The sequence below is a fragment of the Carassius auratus genome, unplaced genomic scaffold (assembly GCF_003368295.1).
Source record: "Carassius auratus strain Wakin unplaced genomic scaffold, ASM336829v1 scaf_tig00001751, whole genome shotgun sequence".
Lineage (NCBI taxonomy): Eukaryota > Metazoa > Chordata > Actinopteri > Cypriniformes > Cyprinidae > Carassius > Carassius auratus.
This window is the reverse complement of record NW_020523392.1, coordinates 107,753-123,361: the sequence shown is the minus strand read 5'-3', so window position 1 is coordinate 123,361 and position 15,609 is coordinate 107,753. Positions and strand designations below refer to the sequence as shown.

General features: G+C 34.6%; 1 long non-coding RNA gene across 1 annotated transcript in view; it reads left to right on the top strand.

The window, feature by feature from the left end:
• The window catches only part of LOC113069530 (uncharacterized), a 28,457-nt gene extending 13,268 nt beyond the window's left edge, over positions 1–15,189 (top strand). The window contains exons 3-4 of the long non-coding RNA XR_003279745.1: positions 13,990–14,101; positions 15,020–15,189. This is a non-coding gene — a long non-coding RNA (uncharacterized LOC113069530). The remainder of the gene's footprint in view (positions 1–13,989; positions 14,102–15,019) is intronic.
• Positions 15,190–15,609: the final 420 nt, after the last annotated feature.

The following is a 15,609-nucleotide window of genomic DNA, read 5'->3' as shown; positions in this document are numbered from 1 at the left end:
CTGTTTGAATAGGTTTTAAAATGTCATTTATTCCTGTGTTATTAAGCTGAATTTATAGCATCATTACGCCAGTATTCAGTGTCACAGGATTTACTACTACTACTAGTACTACGAATAATAATAATAATAATAATAATTAATATTATTATTATTATTATTAAGAGTGCTGAAAACTGGTATGCTGCTTAATTTTTGTGTTTAATATATGCATGTTAGTGTTTTGGAAGCCATCATATATATATATATATATATATATATATATATATATATATATATATATATATATATATATATATATATATATATATATATACAAATCTTTGTTGGATAGTTCAAAGGAACAAGTGTGTGCAAGTGTGTAACCAGTCGTTGAAACCATTTCTTTGCCATACATTTTACCTAAGCAAGAGCATAAAGTAGAGGTAACACTGACCCTTTATACCATTGACCAATTATTTCCATTATGCTGATGCTTTTCACAAGAAGCCTATATTTAAACCTTATAATTAGTGGGAGTCATGACCTAGCAGTTGACGTCCTAAACGCTGGGTTTATTATCACCCTTTTGTTCTCATAGAAAAGTTTATTTAGGATACATGCTGTACTTGAATGCTAACAGAAATGAATTGTAACTTCATTACAAAAAGGCACATCTTTATGGATACGCTGACCTTGAGAGAGACTTTAGCATCAGATGTCGTTTAACTCAGCTAACCTCAGCGTTGATCTGTTGAAGGCCGGGGATCTTTCACCTGTCAAAGCTGAAGTGTCACAAAGCGCTGCGAATCACTCTGTGTGAATCACTCTGAAAGGGCAGACGAATCTTCACAGACATCCAGAGACAATGCTTCACACACACACAGAGATTTCCTTGTGGATCGGGACGGAAAAAAAATAAGAAAGTAGGAGAGGTTATATGAAAAGAAAAAAGAGAAATGAATTAAAGATGACAGTGAATCATCTATGAGGATTTGAGGGTGTATGAGTAGAGTTGAGAGGAAAAGGCCTCTGTCAGTAAGTCTAATGTCCCTGAACGGCACAGAAATGTGTGAGTGCTCACACACACACTGTCTGAAGAAAGTTCAGTGTTCTCTCACTGACTCACACACACACACACACACACACATCATTTTTTCTATTGCTATCTCTCATTCTGTTTCTTTCTGTCTTTGTGTTCCCTTGTTCTTATTGTGTAACCAGACTTCTCTCTGTCTGCAACTCATTCTGACCGTGAGTCAACCACTAAGATAAGACTGTTCATTTGACGTGAAAATGACCAAGTTTGTTTTGTTTGCACTTAGTGTTTAAAATAATTTCATCTGAAGTAGAGGAGCATAATAATATGTCAGTGCAGGAGACAGTCTCTGTAAAGATTTAGAAAGGAAATGAGTAGAATACATTACTGTACAAAAGTTTGGGGTTAGTAGTTAATTTGTTTAATTAAGAAATCGGTCTTGTTCAGTGAGATTTCATTAAATTGATCAAAAGTGTCAATAAACACATTTGTACTTTTACAAAAGATCAAGTAAATGTTGTTCTTTTGATCATTGATATTAATAAAAAAATGTTTCCTGAGTGACAAATCAGCATATTAGAATGTTTTCTGATGGATCAAGTGACACCGTAAATTGTACCAAAATTGACACCAAATTGTAATAACATTTAAGATGATTCCTGTTTCACTGTATTTTTGATAAGATGAATGCAGTCTTGGTGATAAAAAAAATACATTGATGTTTAAAAACATTTAAAAAAATACTGTACTTAATCAATTAATTTTATTTTTATTACTTAACACATTTATGAACATTTATAAAGGGGGCAATATAGTTGCCTTTAAAATGTATTTTTAAAGTGGATGTTATATAATTTAGGCAGATACTTATGACATGTCAGCATGCAGTTGAGCTAACTTTAAATGACTTGCTCATAGATTCTCTTATGGCAGTAGTTGACCTCAAAAGCAAAATTATTCTGTTTTCTGATTTCACTCCACAAGTCAGTTAATGAACTTTATATCGATTAGACACATTAAAATAATTAACTCTGAAGTTTTAAACATATATTCACTGATCAGTTTTGACCACTGAAAAATAATTAGTTCATTTCTTCACAAATCAGACTATTTTGATCCCTTTGTTTGCTTGGATTGTTTATGATTGTTGCCGATTTAATGTCTTTACATATAGATCATGATTAAAATTTAAATTATGAATTGCTTTGAACATACCTTGTAAAATGTGTGACCAGGCTTATGTACAGTAGCTAGAAGGCTTTGTGTTGACATTGCTGCTTAGATTGTGTTTTAGGCCTAAAACAACTATAGAAATCAAGCTAGACAGAACTGTTTGGGTTGTATATCAGTTCTTGTGTATTCTGTGGGAGATAATGGAGTTTAAAGTCTGTGCTGATCAGCTCTTCTCTTACAGGCAGTGAAGGTGTTGCCATTTACAGTAAAATTTAAAGTCCAGCACTATGTCAAAACCATGGGACTCCTTTCCTTTCAGAAAACTCAAACACGTTTCCACATACACCCTTTTCTGTTTAAAGAGTGACTTTTATACGCTCTGTAAAGCGAGTCGGACACTGATTGAAAAAGACTCTGTTACAGTGCAGTTATTTGTCCATGTATGCTGATAAACTATTATGGTGCAAAGGCATCGTTGTGTGTATTGTGATGTTGTGTGTGTTTGAGAGAGAGAACTGAGCTTTGTGCTCTAGACAGAGACTCAAGACAGTAAAGCATCCGTTAGGAGACAGAGGGATTCATGAGGCTGCCGTGGCCTATATTCAGGATTAACAGCCTGGGCTCTGCTGCAGTGGGCAGAGGAAGGTAACGCAGGGACTTGCTGCCTATACAACACTATTAAAAAATAAAATAAAATAAAAATAGTGTAGGACTTCAAAATAATTTTAACTCTGAAATGGCTGGTAAATTTAGAAGCAGCAAATAAATAGCAAATCCCACATTCAATGAAATGCATCATCTATGGGAGGTGGATCTTTCTCTGTTATGGCTCCTAAACTTTGGAACACATTGCCCCTTTCTCTTCGGACAATAACCACAATCCGCAAATTTAAGTCTAAACTCAAAGCCTATTTGTTCAACCAATGCTATCGGTTATAACTGATGACTATGATGCTGTATTATTACTGTGGCATGCAACTGCAGACACATGTTCTGGACTTGGCAAATGTCTTGTCCATCTAAGTAAGACATGATTGTTTATTCGATTTTGTCATAGTAAAGCGTCCTTGATATTCTATCAAGCATAAGAAATTGCACACAGTGTTGTGTAAATCAATGCATTTCAATTTTGTTGATCCATATTTTATTGGTTCTTTTAGACAAGGAATGGATTTATCTTGCTTACATCATAATTTCTTCAATGATCTAATCATAAAGCATTCTGTGATTGTGTTCACCATGAAATTTGTGATACTGGCTTAAATCCTTGGTGCATCACTTCCTATCACACCTTTTAGTTGATTCAATGTTTCTTTGTTCAGGCTACAGAGCTACTTGTATGTAATAATTTACATATCTTATTTTATTTATTTGTATACATTTGATCCCTTATTTATTACAGTTTTTTTTTCTTTTTAACTATCACATCTAAAGCAGATTATGGTGTTCAATTATCTGACCAAATATAAATCATGTTATCTGTTAAATGTATGTATATGCATTTGGCACTGCTAACATTATTATTATTTTTTTCTATTCTAAAAAAAAATAATTTAATTTAATTTAATTAAATTTCTTGCAACATAAAGCACAGTATTCAAAATGTCACAAACAGGTCTTAAAAGCAAACATTTGCAAACACCTTTGCCATAATATTAATTCCTGTTAGATTTTTGTGTTACAAATATATCTGTGTGTTGTGCTTTGTAAAAAGTGTTTTATGAAATTGAAAAAAAATGTAGTCAAAGGCCAAGAATCAGTGTACCATTTTGCAGATTTGGTGTGTGGTTCTGGTGTTTCTGAGTGTCAGGCTTAAGAAATTGTGTGACAAGTAAAAAAAAACCTGTAAGACTGATTAAGGTCTAGTTTTCTCTGAAGTGGCCGGTTTTATAAGAAATGTAATCTGGTCCAGATTATAAAACATTTGTCATTGCACTGCATGGTGCACATTCATTTTCACATTTTTTTAGCAACTTTCTGAGTAAAACAGCAGTTGTTCAGAACAGCATCAGGTACAATCCTCACCTTAATTATAAATTGTGACGTCCCATTGGTCACCTCCAGTGTGAACATGGAGGCTGCAGTGGCCTACAGAATATTCAGGATTTAAAGCCTGGGCTCTGCTCGACTGGACAGATGTTTTTCTCCCAGCATTCTTTTCCTCTGACAGCATCCTCCCTCTCGACTCCATCCTCTTGGTTATCTTTCATCACTAAAGCACTTCAACGGTATTTCATTATACTTCCTTTAGTTCATTTCCTTCTGCACCTTTTCCCTTCTCCGCCTTCTCTCTCTCTCTCTTTCACCACCCCATCTCTCTAATTCCCACTTCAATCCCAGCATTCCTCTCCGCTCCGCCACCTCCTCACCCGAGGGTCCCGTAAAGCAGACCGTGACACACTCTGGTGATTTGGATAACAAATAACCTTGGAGAACCGTCTGGATGGGGAACACGGCTTACCAGCAGCCATGGACAGGTGTGACAATGAGCCAGCATGCAACAGGAGGAGCAGGGAGATATATTTAGGGTCTGATCTCTCTAGTGGCCGGGGTTTGGTAGTATTAGGGGGATAAAGTGTGGATTGGTCAGACCCCAGCTAATGTGTCTCTGTCAGTCCTGACAGTCTGTTAAAATGGAGAGTCATCTTTCACCGTGGCTTGGCTGATTTTGGGCCAGTCAGAAAATTCACATTTCCATGGTGTTCAGATGAAAAATTGTAACAGATTTTATGCTCTATAACTAAGCTAGACTACCATTATCTCTCCGTTAGTAAAAACAAAAGAAAAAATAATGGATAAATAAAACCCTAATCTATTTTGTCATTTCAGTGTTTAGTATTTTATATATATATATATATATATATATATATATATATATATATATATATATATATATATATATATATATATATATATATATATATATATATATATATATAATTTATTTAAATAAACAAATATACATTTAAGTGTCAGTTAACAGTAACAATAGAGAGATTATATGAGGAATTAAATACTAGTATATAGATCTAATATCTCTCTCTATATATCAGAGAATTAGAAGCATATGCATACAAAAAAAAGCACAGTTATTGGGTATTTGATTCATTATGTGATTAATTTATCTATTTCAACAATATTTATCTTGTGTCATCCATCTTTCACTGAGCTAGCTGAAATGGGACCCACTTTATATTAAGTGGCCTTAACTACTATGTACTTACATTTTAATTAATAATTTAGTACAATGTACTTATTGTGTACATACATGTTTTTACATTGTACGTATATTTAAAAAAAAAATGACATGTAATTACAACTGTATTTAATTTCTGTAATTACATTTATAATTACACTGTTGACCCATACTTTACACCTTAACCCACCCTTAAACTTACCCATACCTCCTATCCCTCTCCCTAACCTTACCCATATCCCACCTCAATAGGAGCAAAAGTGTTTTACAATACAATATGAACACAATAAGTACATTGTACTTATTTTTTTTTTTATGTAAGTACATAGTAGTTAAAGCCACCTAATATAAAGTGGGACCCTGAAAGGTATTGTGGGATTGTGGGAATTTGATTAAACAAAAAGGTTTTGCCTTGAAGTCACCTACAGTATGATGCCTACAAATCATTTCTACATAGGGAACTTGCTAGGTTTTTTAACAGAGCTATACTCTATCATATGCATCTAATTCATGAACATAACATTTATAACCAGAAAAAAAATACTTATAATTGTATTGCCATTCCTCTAGTCACACATGCACCTGCTGATCAACTGATTTGATCATACAGAACCTCCCGCAGTCCCTCTTTCTGTCAGCTCTAGTTAAAGACAGGAGGAAGTGCTTCAGACCGACGGGAAACCAGAGGCCACAAGAGGCTCTAATTGCAAAGTGGGACAGAGTCAATAAGGAGAACAAATTAAAAATGGCGGCTAAATAGAAACAGGCCTCAACTGATTGCACCGAGGCGACAGAGACTAGACAGAAAGTTAGTGAGACATATAGAGAGATACAAGATGCAATTAATACCCCCCCCCCCTTTTTTTCTTTTCTTTTGAAGAACGAAAGGAGTATCTAATTGGAGCAGTTTAAATGGTAGACGGATTCATTTATTTTCTAAATCTCATTTTAATGATTTAATACTACATAATGAACATTGCACATGTATTAAAATTTATGAAGTGATCTGTTTCTCTCTCTCTCTCTCTCTCTCTCTCTCTCTCTTTCTCTCTGAGATAAAGCCAGAAACAAACTAAAAATGTTATAAAATCCCTTTGCAATCTTTTATAAAGGACTAAAGCACTTACGTGCTTTTCAAAATAAAAAGAGCGACTGCACAAAACACTTGAGAGAAAAAAGGGGAAAAAAGATACAAATTGAGAAGTCTATAAAACCATCTCTTTGTAAAACTGAAGTGTGTGTTTTTAGAGTTTGGCATCTTCTCATTATTACATAATTATTACTAAGTAGTTATTATTGCATCTATGTGGAGTTTGAGAGTGTTCTCTGAATGCTGTTTCAGTTTTTATTTATTTTTATTTTATTATCACTTTTTTAAAATCCAAAACAAAGTATGATATCCAGAGTGGTCTCATGGGCTTTATGATGTAAAATGGATGCATACTGTACATTTGGATTATTATTTTCATAGACTTTTAAAAATGTCTGAGTTTTTCTGCCCCTAGTGTTCATTTTAACTGGAAAATTATTTATTTATTGATTTGAGTTTTGCAGAAAGGTATAGAGGGATGTATTTTCATGAGCTGGGACAGTGCATTTGATTTAACCTGAAATTGTAAAATAACAACATACAGACTTAACATACATATATGAATACTAATGACAAAATGTTTTTTATGAGAAAAATGCAGAGTAGGAAACAATATGTTTTGATATATTTCCATTATCCGGGATCTATTCTCGCATCAGAACAAACTGAACTGAGAACAGATGAATTGCTAAAATTGTGAGCTGTCGAGATCAGACTGTTCTCATCTCTGAATTGTCCACGATAAACTAGCAGTACTGTGGAACCATTGTGCCTGTACCATTGTGCAATTTCTATTACCTGAGCCCTTTCAGAATTGCCACTTTTAAAGGGTTAGAGCCTGAGTCAAGGCATAGTAATGGCCTCTTCAGACTGGACAGCACATCAGGCAACTCATTTAGAGCAGTGTACAGTTACAAGCCCTTTAGACTTATGTCACGGCTTCAGTGCATCAGGAAATAAATGCATCATACATTTCTTTTACCTAAAAGCTGTGTTTATGACACTGCTAGGCGGGAAAAAAGTATGTACCTAATACATAGTGAAAACATTTGTGCTTGGAGTTCTGCCTATTGCTTTGATACATTGCAGAAGGAAAACAAGAACTCTTGCCTTTATGAAACTTTCTGTTATGCTCTCTGTGAATTAAATGAGTTCAGGAACTGAGGCACGACGACAAAAGGTTAAGTCGCAAGTCAGCCTGCTCGACAACCAGTTTGACCTTCTCCTGGGAAAAGATGAACTTTTATTATGGCTGAATTGCATTGCATTTTCACGTCATGTAGAATGTCATATGGTGTCTGTTACAGCTATCAAACTGATTCCATTCAGATTTATATGCATTCTGAATGTGCTGTTAAGTGGTTTTTGCTCTTGTGTGATGATGGTGGTGGTTGACAGGGTGTTGCTGACAAGTCCTGTTTGGTTTTGAGTGTGCTACTTTATGGTTTATGGTATAGCGGATTGATGGGTTAATCTGTTATTGACAAAAACCCATCTCGATAGTTCTTCCATTGCTGTAATGGCTGAGAAGGGTCAACTGTTACGGCCTCTAGAGGTGGGAATCACTGACAACACATGCTGTTTGTTTTGACACGTGAAGCTGTTCTGCACTGAGCAAACAATTTGGTTTAAAACAGACAAAGGAACTGTTTATATCACAGTAAAGTAATTAATTTGTTAACTAGATTCTGCATTAATAGAGAAAGAACAGCAGTATGTTTGCTATCTGTCAGGATGCTAACATTAGCAATACCTCAAGAGGTTATAACAATGTGGCAAATATTCATTTAACAAATGTTTAATGTCATAATTTTTATGTTCAGCTGGTCACTTTTGTGCATTGTTGCAAAGTTGCATATTTAAAGCTATAGTGACCTGAGAAAGCAAATCAACATGTTCATGCAGCAGAAATGTAAACAAATTAGAAACGCATCCGATTTCAGTTTTCTTTTTGTTGTCACTGTAATACATATTTTGTTATTTCGATTAGATAAGTGTTTTAAAATGCAAGCAAATATGAAAGTACAGGACATAGATTATACAGGCTGTATCTAATCTCAGTATGACTCTTTGGATTTATATGAAATGGTAACACTTTACAATAAGAGTCTATTTTTTTAACATTAACTTGAGGTAATCAGATGGTTCAGTCTGATTTGGTGAATCAGTTCAAGAATGATTCATTATGAACAAGATATTGCTAGACTGAGGCTAAGGATTACTGTTTTATCATAAATCTAATCACTTAGAAAAGCATTAACACGACTCTCCTCCACAAACTCTGTACTTGAGCAATGATAATGTTGATATTCACTGTAGCACCTTTTGTATGATTGCTATTTAGTGCAACACAAAGGAAATAATTAATAACAAGAAAAGAATCACTTACCTAACCAATAATCATCTCTTTCCACTCATGCTCTAAGCAATCTCTCTTACATTATTAAGAGGCCAGGGGGCTAAATTACCATAACTCTGAGAGCGCTTGCTTCCCACCCTCTTCCCTGTGTTTATCAGACGCCACCAATTAACAATATCTCAAACGGCAAACACACTACTGAATATAATGCAATAAATTAGTTGGGCAGCACATCGGCCATGAAAGCTATTTGCCTTTTTCCAGTGAGAGGGAGAGAGAGAGAGATGACAAACATTGGATTTGACATTATGAAATGGATTACATTTTAGACCAATTAAAATTAAATGGGCTGCAATGAGTGTTGACCCTGACCAAATTGGGCACTACTGATCTCATCAGCACTGTATCTCCTATTGGCCAGACGGGGAGTCTGATTCCAGCGGTCGTCATGGTGAGAAAATGAGAGGGAAAGAGAGGACTGATAAGCATGCCGCCAGGCCTCTGGAGGAGCCTGCGTGCATCTGTGTCACTGAGTCACAAATAAAGTGGTAGTAATTGTAGTATACAGATTCCAACTCGTATAATTGTTTAAATGTTCCAACTTCCAAGAGTATATTTAAAGTTTGGCAAAACTGCCTCCTCTTTTTTTGCTCCATCATTATGGAACGAGTTATTATGAAACACTTCCCTCTTTTATTTTTTTTTGACTGATTTTGTTAGACAATGATTGTGCCAAAAGAAAGACATCAAAGATGCCTACTTCCATAATGTACTTCAGAGTAAAACATCTCTAGGCAAAGAGATGAGTAAAACATCTCTTAGACAAGCAACATCTATCATTTATTAGTGAGTTCAGTGTTGTTGTCGTTTTTGTTGTTATTTATTTAAAGGTTTTCAGATACAAGATGTCACATTTTTGTGTCCGCATCAAAGAAATATGTACTTTTTTAATATACATGAAAAGCATATTAAATGCTAGTAAAGTGTTTAATATAAAATTTAAGATAACTTTTCTGAAAATAAGATGTTAAATGTTGTTTCACTGTCATTCAGTGTTACAGATATATTTATGTAAAAAAAAACTTTTACATGACCTAAAATATATAAAAATATAAGTGATTTTTTAAATGATCAAAATTGTCTTGCTGACAAGTGGTTAAAACCTAGTGGTTTCAAGAAGAGTAGCAAAACAAATCATAATAATTCATAGATTTAAGGGTTTAGGGGTAAAGATTAGGTTTTAGGGGCGGGACTTTGATCGTTTTAATGTCATCCAATGGTTTCTGTTTTAAATATGCCTGATTTTTTGGTGTATATATTACATTGTATGTAGTACATTGAATGACATCATGGTATAAATGCCTGATAGTTATTATTTTTTCTCCAAAAAAAAAAAAAAAAAAAATGAATATAATAAACAGGACACGTTACAATGTATGGAGAAAAAAAGCTAAATATAAAGGTTTATTTAACTGATATCATTGTTTTTATTATAACAATATATATATATATATATATATATATATATATATATATATATATATATATATATATATATATATATATATATATATATATATATATTTTTTTTACATTCTAAAATGGACAAATGACAATAAATAGAAGAAAAAGGTAAGGATAGGATTGGGAATTGACCCAAGCCGAATGCAATCTCAGGTCACTTTACGTGGCACTGCACAACATGTGGGAGCATGTAGCTTGTACAGTAATAAAGTAAATAGTCCCTTAATTATATTTGTGTCATTAGCACTTATTTTTAAGTCATTGAATCATTATCATAGGAAATGATGACATCACTAGTCATTACTGTATTACCTGTTTTGCCAGTTTCATTTAGCTATAGCTGGGTTGCCAAAGCTCTCTTTTGAATCACTGTAAACATATGCTGTGTGTTTCTGTTTATTCAGCATTTCAAGAGCACATAATGTTTTAAAGACTGCATTTTATTTGTATAAATTAATTTTAAATGCAACTTTGTTATGTTCAATATTTATGTGCAATTTATATTGTTTCGAACAAAGTCTTTTTGAGAACATTTTGCTCTGATTGTGTGACACAGACATACAGGAAGACTGTATACAGCATATGGGTCTGTCCACATCGGTCCCTCATTCTCTGAGCTGCTTCCATCCTGAGAGGCACTTCAAAAGCGTGCGCTTACCCGCAACAATTAAACATAGCAGTGTGGCAGACGATGTTTTGATTGCTCATTAAGATGGAGAGGCAGAAGCCATTGCTGCAGATGCTCTTGTTATCACGCAAGATAATTAATGTGGAATGAACAGAGAGTAATGGAAAGAAAATCAAAGGTGGAGAAGACGGGAATGGCGATAGCCGTGCAGAGACGAGCTGTCACCCCCTCTTCGTTAGAGAGAAGAGTCTCTGTTTAATGTCTCCATCAAGGCAAGATGACCTTAGAGTCAGCAGTATCAAGGGAACTGCTGTAATTGACATGGCAACCTATCAGAACAGAGCTTGTGAACTAACTTAACCTAACAACCCGGCACTTATGCTCATATATTATATGCGAAGAGTCTCTTTGCATAGTATTTTTTTCTCTCTTTTCAGACAAAGTTTTTTTTAACTTATTCAAATGGTTTGAAATATAATCATAATTTTATATTACCACAATGATGTCCATGATGTGTGTGTGTGTGTATGTGTGTGTGTGTGTGTGTGTGTATAATATTATATATTTTAATAATATTATAATATATATGGCAATATTTATCAAATCTATTTTTTTTTTCACAGTCCAGTTCACATAATATTTGCCTTGTATTGTCTTGAGACCCTCTTTACAATATTTCCAAAATTTGATTCATAACATTGATTATGTATGCTGCATTAGAAGGTCTAGGTTTTGGAATAGAGCTAATATTACTTGTATTATTACATGTTTAGAAGCTGACCTGAACTGCATCTCAGCTGCATTAAATATGAATAGTTGAACAAATGGCAGTGGTGCAGAGTGGAATCTTGTCTGGGACATTTTGTGTGTGTGTGTATGTGTGTGTGTGTGTGTGCGAGAGGAAGTGTGTTTGTTAGTACGAGAGTCAAGTGTGTCGTGACCGGAGACCAGTGTCTGCCCTTTAGAGGTGTTACTGTGCTAAACATTCTCTGAACTCTGTTATATCTCGAGTTTTTCCACTTCACTGAGTACTTTCTTCTCCTCTCTCTCTCTCTCTCTCTCTCTCTTTCTCTCTTTCTCTTCCTTGCCTTATGCTCACGGTTTGAGGAACCCAAGAGGTGCAGACAAATTAATGAATCACTCATGCAGTTAATGTAACATAGATCTTACGTCTAACACATTCTCTAGCAGTATTCACCTCTGTGGCATAGTTTTATTCAGGTAAGCATGAGGGCAATATGATGTAAGAATTTATGTTGTTAATGTTATGACAATCATTTCCATTGGACCAAACGACCATGTATTGTCAATGCAATTCATATATATTGGGCTGGTTGGTTAAGTTATTTCGTTCATTCATTGCAAAATCCACCTCTTTTAAATTGCGTCAGTCCTGATTATCCTGTAGAGCTTTATTTTGCCATAATTACTATAATTACTGTCTGTCTGTACATTATCCTTCCCTTAATTTTCTCCAGCTGTTGTAGGGAGAATTCAGATTCAAGTTTCTCTGATGTCTGTCATCGTCCTCTTATAAGTCACTTTGCATGAGGACAGAACATTTTCTGTTGCTTCTGAAGGAATGCTTGCCGTAATGTTAGTGCTAGCTTAGAAATTGATTTTTTAAATTCTTTTTATCATAATTAATTACATGACATAAAATGACAGTGTTAGGCTGAAAGGAGCAAAACACAGTGGTTGCTTCTTAATGAAAGCTTTGGCTCATTTCCACACTGGCAGAAGACGTCCTCAATCCCTCTTAGCATTTTATTAAGGGCCAAGGTGCCCTCATAAACTATTCTGATTGGACCGTTTCAAATGGACAAACAGTTTAACCTTTTATCATGAGGGGGGTGTCTGAATGACCTCTTTAAGGAATTGTACTAAAGACCGGAGACTTCTATAACTCTACATAAGCAGAAGTCAGACGCAGCAGGGATTCAATCACAAACATGATCTTCATCACATCATGTTATAATTGCTGTGTTTATGCTGCTGTTTTGTCATTAATGAGGTTTGAGAGCAGAATGATAATGCATGCAATTATTTAAAGATGGTTATTCCTGCCTTTTCTTTAAAACATCCGGCAGATTGCAGTACATTTATAATTCAGACAGAGTGGAGATAAATGTTTTATGGGTTCCACGCAATAAATGGTCCTATTTTACATAATTGCAATTACAGAAATCACTCCATTATGATGATTTGGTGTTCTGAAAACAGTTGTGCTGCTTAACATTTTTCTGGAAAAACTTTTTTTTTTTTTTTTGCTTCCAGGAATAGTTCACCAAAAATAAAAAATAATAATAAATAAAAAAATAAAAAAGTGAAAATGTACTCCCTTTCAGGCCACCAAATATATAAATGAGTTTGTTTGTAGAAATGTAGCATGACATCACTTGCTTACCAGTGGAACCTTTGTATTGAATGGGTGCCGTCAGAATTTGAGGAAGATTTATTATGGATTATGAATTAGAATTTTGGCCAGAAGTTACGATTTAAAGTTTAAAACACCTTAATGATGGATTTGTGTCTTACAAACATGCAGCTTTTCACTTCACAAGACGTTAATTGATTTACTGGAGTCGTGTGGATTACTGTTTGGACTCTCATTCTGATGGCACCCACTCACTAAAGAGGATCCTTTGGGGAGAACGTGATGTAATGGCAAATTTTTCCAAATTTGTGATGAAGAAACTCATCTAAATCTCGGATGGCCTGAAGGTGTATTTTTGAATGCTATTAATTTTCTACTTTTGATAGTTGCCAGTATGCAGCAAGCAGTATGCTTGTATTCCATTCTAAACATAGCTACGAATACAAAATGTCAGTGGTCATGAAAGCATGGGGTGAAGCTCAGTAGTTTGTCAGACATGACAATGGTTCCTCTGTTTACTTGTACATTTTTAAACCGTGTTCATATGCTAACAGGCTAACACTTTATGCTGATGTCAGCTTAACCTGTCTGGATGGCTTTTTTTTATTTTTATACATCTCTTCACAGGCTGACTGTGATTGCCTCTGAAGAAGTTCCCTGCCAGCACATCAGCCGGGCTCTCTGAGCAAGTCCTCTTCACCGTCATTCTGTCCAGAACTCACTGCAGTCTCCCGTGAAGGTGCGGGTAATTTAGAAAGACGATTTGTGCTGCAGTTGAAATCAGTGAGAGCAGGAAATGCATGCAAATAGCAGTTGCAGGAATGAATTTATAGTTGCAGGTTTATGGGAGCTAAAGAGATTAAATATGCTATGGTATATTAGCATATTTGGTATTTTTTCATGTAAAGTGACAAAAAGCACCATAAATGTGTCATAAAATCAGTTCATAACACTCGTGCACTATATTCCAAGTCTTCTAAAGCATGATAGCTTTCAAAGTAATCCAATTTACTAATTCTTTCAAATTTCTTTTAGACTTGGGTTCATTTAAATGAAGCCTTGCATCAAGCTTGATGTCACTGACGTCATTGGCTTTCAAATTTAATTTGTTAGTAATGTTGTTGGGGCTATGTTAAGGTGCTTTTTTTGCATGTTTGCAAACCTCCAAAAACATACCTGTACATTACAATTTTAGCACCACTTAGTAGAATTAATATAATATAATATAATATAATATAATATAATATAATATAATATAATATAATATAATATAATATAATATAATATAATATAATATAATATAATATAATTTTGCAGCCATGTTTGAGCTTGGCTGTGCTTTATAGTTCTTTTTGGAGCTTGGGAAGAAAAATCACCATCCTTATACAGAAAAGAGGATATATATTTCTGCCTAACTTCTCGTTTCATGGAAGAAAGAAAATAATACAGATTTGTAGTGACATAAAGGCTAAATGATCACACAATTTTCATTTTGGGTGAACTGTTCCTTTACAATAGATTCAAATTATATTTGAACACCGGTCTGCTAGTTTAAACATGTCCACTTGGAAAGTAATGTACTGTGGAAAAGAAAAGGGGATAAGATTAAAAGAAAAGAAAAAAAAAACCCTCTGAGCTATTTGGCCACTCTCCACAGAAATCCAGATCCTGCTGGTCGTTCTCTATGGCTCTCCAGGTGAAAGGAATCAAACAGATGGAAGTGGAAGCAGTATTGTATGACAGCTGTGCTGTGGCTGTCTGGCACGACCGGTGGGCAGAGGGCTCCATATTTAGGAGCGAAAGGTGAGTGAGTCGCAGTCCCGCTGCTAAAACCCTTCTACTGCATTCACAGCTTCCAACTCCTAATTTATATTTTCCTATTCAAGCGCACCTCTGCACTCAAAACTGACCTTTTGCCAATCAGGAAGCCCCAGGCAGCCTGGCTTTCAACACTTGTTTGTGTGTGTGAGAGGAAAAGACAGATAGACAGTACTTGTTTGTGTGTGTGCTTAACTACTGTGAGTAGTAGGAACTGTGAGTACACAACTGTGCCTTAAAAGGCTTGCATCATACCTTTATTTATTATTAAACATTTCTCTGAGTTTTACTTACAATGTTAAGTATGTAGGATGTTTTCTTTAAAAGAGTTATAATGAAGTTTTGACAAGTACAGTATGTTCACTCCTCTTTTTGACGCTAATAATTATAACATTTGGTAATTTTTGTTTATTGTTTATTACACAAATT